Genomic DNA, 7,500 nt, shown 5'->3' with positions numbered 1-7,500 from the left:
AACTTGCGTGTATCGGGTACTGGCCTGTGTGTGCCCGACGTTGACGGCAGAACGACCCGCGAACACATGCATAGAGTTGTGACCATTGTCAACTTGAATGTATCGGGCGCTGGCCTGTGTGTGCCCGACGGAGACGGCAGAACGACCCACGAACACATGCATAGAATTTGGACTTCCTTGAAGAAGACGTTGACATAAAAAAAAAAAAAAAAAAGTCAAGCGGGTACTGGCTCAAGTGTGCCCGACGGTGACGGTAGAACGACCCGCGAACACATGCATAGAGTTGTGACCATTGTCAACTTGAATGTATCGGGCGCTGGCTGGGATGTGCCCGGCGGAGACGGCAGAACGACACGCGAACACATGCATAGAGTTTGTGACCGTTGTCAACTTGAATGTATCGGGCGCTGGCTGGGATGTGCCCGGCGGAGACGGCAGAACGACACGCGAACACATGCATAGAGTTTGTGACCGTTGTCAACTTGCATGAATCGGGTACTGGCCTGTGTGCGCCCGACGTTGACGGTAGAACGACCCACGAGCACATGCATAGAGTTGTGACCGTTGTCAACTTGAATGTATCGGGCGCTGGCTGGGATGCGCCCGGCGGAGACGGCAGAACGACACGCGAACACATGCATAGTGTTGTGACCATCGTCAACTTGAATGTATCGGGCGCTGGCTAGGATGTGCGCGGCGGAGACGGCAGAACGACACGCGAACACATGCATAGAGTTTTGACCACTGTCAACTTGAATGTATCGGGCGCTGGCCTGTGTGTGCCCGACGGAGACGGCAGAACGACCCACGAACACATGCATAGAATTTGGACTTCCTTGAAGAAGACGTTGACTTAAAAAAAAAAAAAAAAAGTCAAGCGGGTACTGGCTCAAGTGTGCCCGACGGTGACGGTAGAACGACCCGCGAACACATGCATAGAGTTGTGACCATTGTCAACTTGAATGTATCGGGCGCTGGCTGGGATGTGCCCGGCGGAGACGGCAGAACGACACGCGAACACATGCATAGAGTTGTGACCGTTGTCAACTTGAATGTATCGGGCGCTGGCTGGGATGTGCCCGGCGGAGACGGCAGAACGACACGCGAACACATGCATAGAGTTTGTGACCACTGTCAACTTGCATGTATCGGGTACTGGCCTGTGTGCGCCCGACGTTGACGGTAGAACGACCCACGAGCACATGCATAGAGTTGTGACCGTTGTCAACTTTAATGTATCGGGCGCTGGCTGGGATGTGCCCGGCGGAGACGGCAGAACGACACGCGAACACATGCATAGAGTTGTGACCGTTGTCAACTTGAATGTATCGGGCGCTGGCTGGGATGTGCCCGGCGGAGACGGCAGAACGACACGCGAACACATGCATAGAGTTTGTGACCATTGTCAACTTGCATGTATCGGGTACTGGCCTGTGTGCGCCCGACGTTGACGGTAGAACGACCCACGAGCACATGCATAGAGTTGTGACCGTTGTCAACTTGAATGTATCGGGCGCTGGCTGGGATGTGCCCGGCGGAGACGGCAGAACGACACGCGAACACATGCATAGAGTTTGTGACCACTGTCAACTTGCATGTATCGGGTACTGGCCTGTGTGCGCCCGACGTTGACGGTAGAACGACCCACGAGCACATGCATAGAGTTGTGACCATTGTCAATTTTAATGTAGCGGGTACTGGCCTGTGTGTTCCCGACGTTGACGGCAGAACGACCCACGAGCACATGCATAGAGTTGTGACCGTTGTCAACTGAAATGTATCGGGCGCTGGCTGGGATGTGCCCGGCGGAGACGGCAGAACGACACGCGAACACATGCATAGAGTTTTGACTTCGTTACAGAGGACGTTGACAAAAAAAAAATAATAATAATAATATCAAAAAAAACAAAACATGGTCAACTTTAGTGTAACGGGTATTGGCTTAAGTGTGTGACCCAATGGTCAGAATGAGTGGGCAGAGTGAATCGGATTATATATTAAGGGGAGTGTCTTGTCTCGCCGGTCGATCTTCAAATTGTAGAAGTTTCCTCATATATCTCCTTGATTTCGTCAAGATATATCCGGCACGGGAGCAACCCCGACACTCCTCTGAAAATACGGGTCGCTCCCATGTGAGAAGGTCGATGGTGTGATCGACGGCACGAGTGTCATGCGACCGGGCGAGGGCCGAGTAATTAGCCGACGGTGATGCACACATGCGTAGGCATGGGACCCGTTGTCGTTGCACGAGTCTGTGAGACGGGGCGCCGCCGGACAAGACATACCCGGCACGGGAGCAACCCCGGCACTCCTCTGAAAACACGGGTTGCTCCCGGGTGAGAAGGTCGATGGTGCGGTCGATGGCACGAGTGTCATGCGACCGGGCGAGGGCCGAGATTTAGGCCGACGGTGATGCACACAGGCGTAGGCTGGGACTCGTCGTGTTGCACGAGTCTGTGAGACGGGGCGACGGCCGACCTCGACGGCAGGCCGCCCGATGCATCCGCAAGGTGTGGCTCTCGTCCGAGATTTTGAGATCTCTTTAGTGTAGCGGGTATTGGCTTAAGTGTGTGATCCAATGGTCAGAACGAGCGGGCAGAGTGAATCGGATTCTATATATGAGGGGGGTAGTAGAGTCGATCCAAGACTCGAGAAGGCTTTTAATGTCTGTCGTGTGTGTATGCGTGTCATGGTTGGACTCCAGCGGGCCCTTTCGGTAGGGTCAGCCGTCGTTTCATCGCGACCATGTGTTGCAACTCGGCGCTCAGAGCGGGGGTTTTCACCCACTCGCCCCGTGAGCAGAGGTGTCCCTCCGTGCACACGTATATATCGACGTTCAGATATGAAGCTTTCGCGGACGGGAGTCCACCCGAGACTCGAAAAGGCTCCTTGCCTGTGGTGCGTAAATATGTTTTTGCACGTCAGACCCTTGCTGGCCTTCTCGGTAGGGTCAGCCGTCGTTTCATCGCGACCATGTGTTGCAACTCGGCGCTCGGTGCGGGGGTTTTCACCCACTCGCCCCGTGAGTAGAAGGTTCTTTCGTGCATATGTATATATACAATCCCAGATATTGAGCTTTTTCATCCGCAGAACCCCCGGTGGAGAAGAGAGAGAGTAGAGATGAGAGAGAAAGGAGAAGGGAGAAGGCCTCTCGCGTTGCGTGGTCGATGGCACGAGTGCCATGCGACCAGGCGAAAGGCAAACGGCAAGCCGACGGCGACGGCAGGCCGCCCGACTCACCCGCAGAGAATCTGGGTCTCGTTCGAGATTTCGAGATCTCTTAAGTGTAGCGGGTATTGGCTTAAGTGTGTGATCCAATGGTCAGAACGAGCGGGCAGAGTGAATCGGATTCTATATATGAGGGGGGTAGTAGAGTCGATCCAAGACTCGAGAAGGCTTTTAATGTCTGTCGTGTGTGTATACGTGTCATGGTTGGACTCCAGCGGGCCCTTTCGGTAGGGTCAGCCGTCGTTTCATCGCGACCATGTGTTGCAACTCGGCGCTCAGAGCGGGGGTTTTCACCCACTCGCCCCGTGAGCAGAGGTGTCCCTCCGTGCACACGTATATATCGACGTTCAGATATTGAGCCTTTTCATCCGCAGAACCCCCGGTGGAGAAAGAGCAGGACCTCGGTGTCGTCAGATATCGAGCTTTCTCCACGGGACCCGTTCGGGCATGCTGCCGTTGCTGCGACCATGTGTTGCACTCGGCGCTCGGTACGGGCTTTTTCATCCAAGCAACGAATGCACGCTCGAGGCGTGCGATTGCTCTCCCCTGTTCCAGTGGACGAGCCGTCGCCCTCCCGCGTCGCTTCGAACCGGTCCCGTCTCCGAGGCGGGACCACTGCGACTCCTCTCGAGACGACCCAGTCGACTCGGGTAGAGATACACACCTCGAGAATCCCTTCGGGCGGTTCTTCGATCACTGTACCGTAATAGCACGGCATCGACAATTGAGAATTCAGAGAGAGAGAGAGGGGAGTGCGAGAGCGACTCCCGGACGGCGAACGGGCCCAGCCCGGTTCTGTCGACCGTTACCTGGTTGATCCTGCCAGTAGTCATATGCTTGTCTCAAAGATTAAGCCATGCACGTCTAAGTACAATCCTGAACATACAAGAGAAACTGCAGATGGCTCATTAGATCAGTTATGGTTTATTGGAGAAAGTCTTATACCATGGATAACTGTGGTAATTCTAGAGCTAATACATGCAACAAAGCGCCGACCCTTCGGGGGAAGCGTGCTCTTATTAGGAACAAGGCCAGCCCGGTCCTTTCGGGGTCCGGTCTCCGCTGGTGAACTCTAGATAATCATGCCGATCGCACGGTCTTGCACCGGCGACGCTCCCTTCAAAAGTCTGCTCTATCAACTTTCGATGGTAAGTTATGCGCTTATCATGGTTGTGACGGGTAACGGAGAATCAGGGTTCGATTCCGGAGAGGGAGCCTGAGAAACGGCTACCACATCCAAGGAAGGCAGCAGGCACGCAAATTACCCACTCCTGACACGGGGAGGTAGTGACAAAAAATAACGATACAGGCCTCTTCGGAGGCCCTGTGATCGGAATGAGTACACTTTAAATCCTTTAACGAGGATCTACTGGAGGGCAAGTCTGGTGCCAGCAGCCGCGGTAATTCCAGCTCCAGCAGCGTATATTAAATTTGCTGCAGTTAAAAAGCTCGTAGTCGGATTTCTGGCCGGGGCGGGCGGTCCGCCGTGAGGCGTGCACTGCCCGTTCCCCTTCTCCCCGTCAAACGGGAGTCGTGGGAGATTTTTCCCGGCCAGTGATTCGGTTGGTCGTGCGGTGCTCTTAACTGAGTGCCGTGCGAGACTGGAACGTTTACTTTGAGAAAATTGAAGTGTTCAAAGCAGGCCAAAGTGCCCGAACAGCTCAGCATGGAATAGTGGAAGAGGACCTCGGTTCTATTTCGTTGGTCTTGAGATCCTGAGGTAATGATCAAGAGGGACTGCCGGGGGCATTCGTATTGCGGCGTGAGAGGTGAAATTCTTGGATCGTCGCAAGACGCCCGACAGCGAAAGCATTTGCCAAGAATGTCTTCATTGATCAAGAACGAAAGTCGGAGGATCGAAGGCGATCAGATACCGCCCTAGTTCCGACCATAAACGATACCGACTCGTAATTCGCCGGCGTTCCTCCCATGACGCGGCGGGCAACTCTCCGGAAAACCAAAGTCTTTGGGTTCCGGGGGAAGTATGGTTGCAAAGCTGAAACTTAAAGGAATTGACGGAAGGGCACCACCAGGAGTGGAGCCTGCGGCTTAATTTGACTCAACACGGGGAAACCTACCCGGCCCGGACACAGTGAGGATTGACAGATTGAGAGCTCTTTCTTGATTTTGTGGATGGTGGTGCATGGCCGTTCTTAGTTGGTGGAGTGATTTGTCTGGTTAATTCCGATAACGAACGAGACTCTTGCTTGCTAAATAGTCCGGCCACCCGTCGTGGTGAGCCGCGAACTTCTTAGAGGGACAAATGGCTTTCAGCCATACGAGATGGAGCAATAACAGGTCTGTGATGCCCTTAGATGTCCGGGGCCGCACGCGCGCTACACTGGCGCAAGCAGCGGGTACATTTGCCCTCGGCCGAAAGGTCCGGGTAATCCGCTGAGACTTCTCCGTGCTGGGGACAGGGACTTGTAATTGTGTCCCTTGAACGAGGAATTCCAAGTAAACGCGAGTCATCAGCTCGCATTGATTACGTCCCTGCCCTTTGTACACACCGCCCGTCGCTACTACCGATCGAATGACTTAGTGAGGCCATCGGATCGACCGTCTGGCACCCCCGGCTTCGGCCGGTTGTCGAGGCGCGACGAGAAGACGGTCAAACTTGATCATTTAGAGGAAGTAAAAGTCGTAACAAGGTTTCCGTAGGTGAACCTGCGGAAGGATCATTAACAGAACCCTTCCCCTCCGTGATCGGAGAGGGAACAAAGGGGGAATGTCGGAAAAGCCGTCACAGAGAGACACGCGGAGAGAGCAAATTGGAAAAGCCGGGGGGACTCGAGCGGGGTTTTCACCGCCTCCTTCCCCGTTCCACGGTCGAGGTCAGACCCCGCGCTTCGCCTTCGCTCTCTCCGACAAAAAGGAGACGGGCGTGTCACACACAGACCAGCCCGGGGAGTACCCGGTTCTTCTCTCGTCGTCTGTCTCACGGAGTCTCGCACTCCCGGTAGCTTCGAGGGAGAAGTCCCGCAAGGGTGGAGACGCCGTCGCCGTCCGCGGCGCGGCGCTCCTCGAGGCATTCTCCGCAGGGCAGAGAAGGGGCACCGGTGTCGCCCGATTTCCCCCCAGTCGGCGAGTCTGACTCGCGCGACCCGCCCTCGCGGCGGTGGGGGGAAGGAGGGAGCCCGCTTCCCCCCTCGGCTCGACGGAGGATATTTCTTTCCAGTCACAAGCAAAGAAGGCACAGAGTCCCCGTGTCCTTTCTCCTTCCGTTCCACTTCTTCCCTCGGCTCTGAGGAGAGTTTGCGAACGCGGGAGTCTTCCAGTGGCAAATGACAATTCTTGGTGGTGGATCACTCGGCTCGTGCGTCGATGAAGAACGCAGTTAGATGCGAGAATTCATGTGAATTGCAGAACTCACTGATCATCGACTTATTCGAACGCAAATGGCGGCTCGGGGATGCTCTGCTCCTCGAGCCACGTCCGTCTGAGCGTCTGAAGACAATCACTCACAGAGTCGGCGTGTTCGCGCGCCGGAGGAGCGCCCGGCCGCAGCCGTCCCTTCGACGGCCGGCTGCGTCGGGTCAGTGTCAGATGGAGTTCTGTGATGTCGGCGCCGGTGAAACTCGGCGAGCAGGCTCGATCGGTAACCGGGGGTTCGTCGGTCGTGCGACGTGCCATCGGGGTGTAGACGTATGCGCCCGTGGTGCGGTCCAGCGTCCGACCCCCCGGAACGGTCGAGGAGCCTCTGCCGGGCAGAGCCGGTCGACCCAATCGCGGGGTCTCTCGTCCTCCCGTCTGCGTTCTCGCAGGCGCATGGTAGGCCACCCTTTCCCGCCGGCGACCCGATTCTTCGGGGAGCGCCGGGGAAGGAGAGACCCCGGGTCGCCGCTATGACTCCGATCACGTTCCACGTGTCTTTCACGATTCCAGACCTCAGATCGGATGAGATTACCCGCTGGATTTAAGCATATCACTAAGCGGAGAGAAAAGAAACTAACAAGGATTCCTTCAGTAGCGGCGAGCGAAGCAGGAAGAGCCCATCGCCGAATCCCCGCGCCCGTTTGCGGTGCGAGGGACCTGTGGCGTAAGGAAACTGAACTCCGGTCGACAGAGTCCGGCCGCAGTCCACTGTGATCGGGGCTGCAGCTTACCCGCAGCGGGTGTAAGGCCCGTAGGGCGGACTCGAAGGCCGGAGGGAAAGCTTTCCAAGAGTCGGGTTGTTTTAGAATGCAGCCCAAAGAGGGGTGGTGAACTCCATCCAAGGCTCAATACTATGCACGAGACCGATAGTCAACAAGTACCGTGAGGGAACGTTGA

At 55.9% G+C, this 7,500-nt stretch overlaps 3 non-coding genes across 3 annotated transcripts in view; all 3 read left to right on the top strand.

The window, feature by feature from the left end:
* Positions 1-4,034: 4,034 nt before the first annotated feature.
* Positions 4,035-5,912, top strand: LOC139968348 (small subunit ribosomal RNA). The gene has a single exon (XR_011793353.1). It is a non-coding gene; the product is annotated as a small subunit ribosomal RNA (ribosomal RNA).
* Positions 5,913-6,517: 605 nt separating this feature from the next.
* LOC139968232 (5.8S ribosomal RNA) lies at positions 6,518-6,677 on the top strand. The gene has a single exon (XR_011793269.1). It is a non-coding gene; the product is annotated as a 5.8S ribosomal RNA (ribosomal RNA).
* Positions 6,678-7,111: 434 nt separating this feature from the next.
* The window catches only part of LOC139968416 (large subunit ribosomal RNA), a 4,028-nt gene continuing 3,639 nt past the window's right edge, over positions 7,112-7,500 (top strand). Inside the window, exon 1 of the ribosomal RNA XR_011793414.1 lies at positions 7,112-7,500. This exon is cut by the window's right edge and continues 3,639 nt beyond it. This is a non-coding gene — a ribosomal RNA (large subunit ribosomal RNA).

Source organism: Apostichopus japonicus, chromosome 5 (genome assembly GCF_037975245.1).
Source record: "Apostichopus japonicus isolate 1M-3 chromosome 5, ASM3797524v1, whole genome shotgun sequence".
NCBI lineage: Eukaryota > Metazoa > Echinodermata > Holothuroidea > Aspidochirotida > Stichopodidae > Apostichopus > Apostichopus japonicus.
This window is presented reverse-complemented; position numbering and strand designations above follow the sequence as displayed.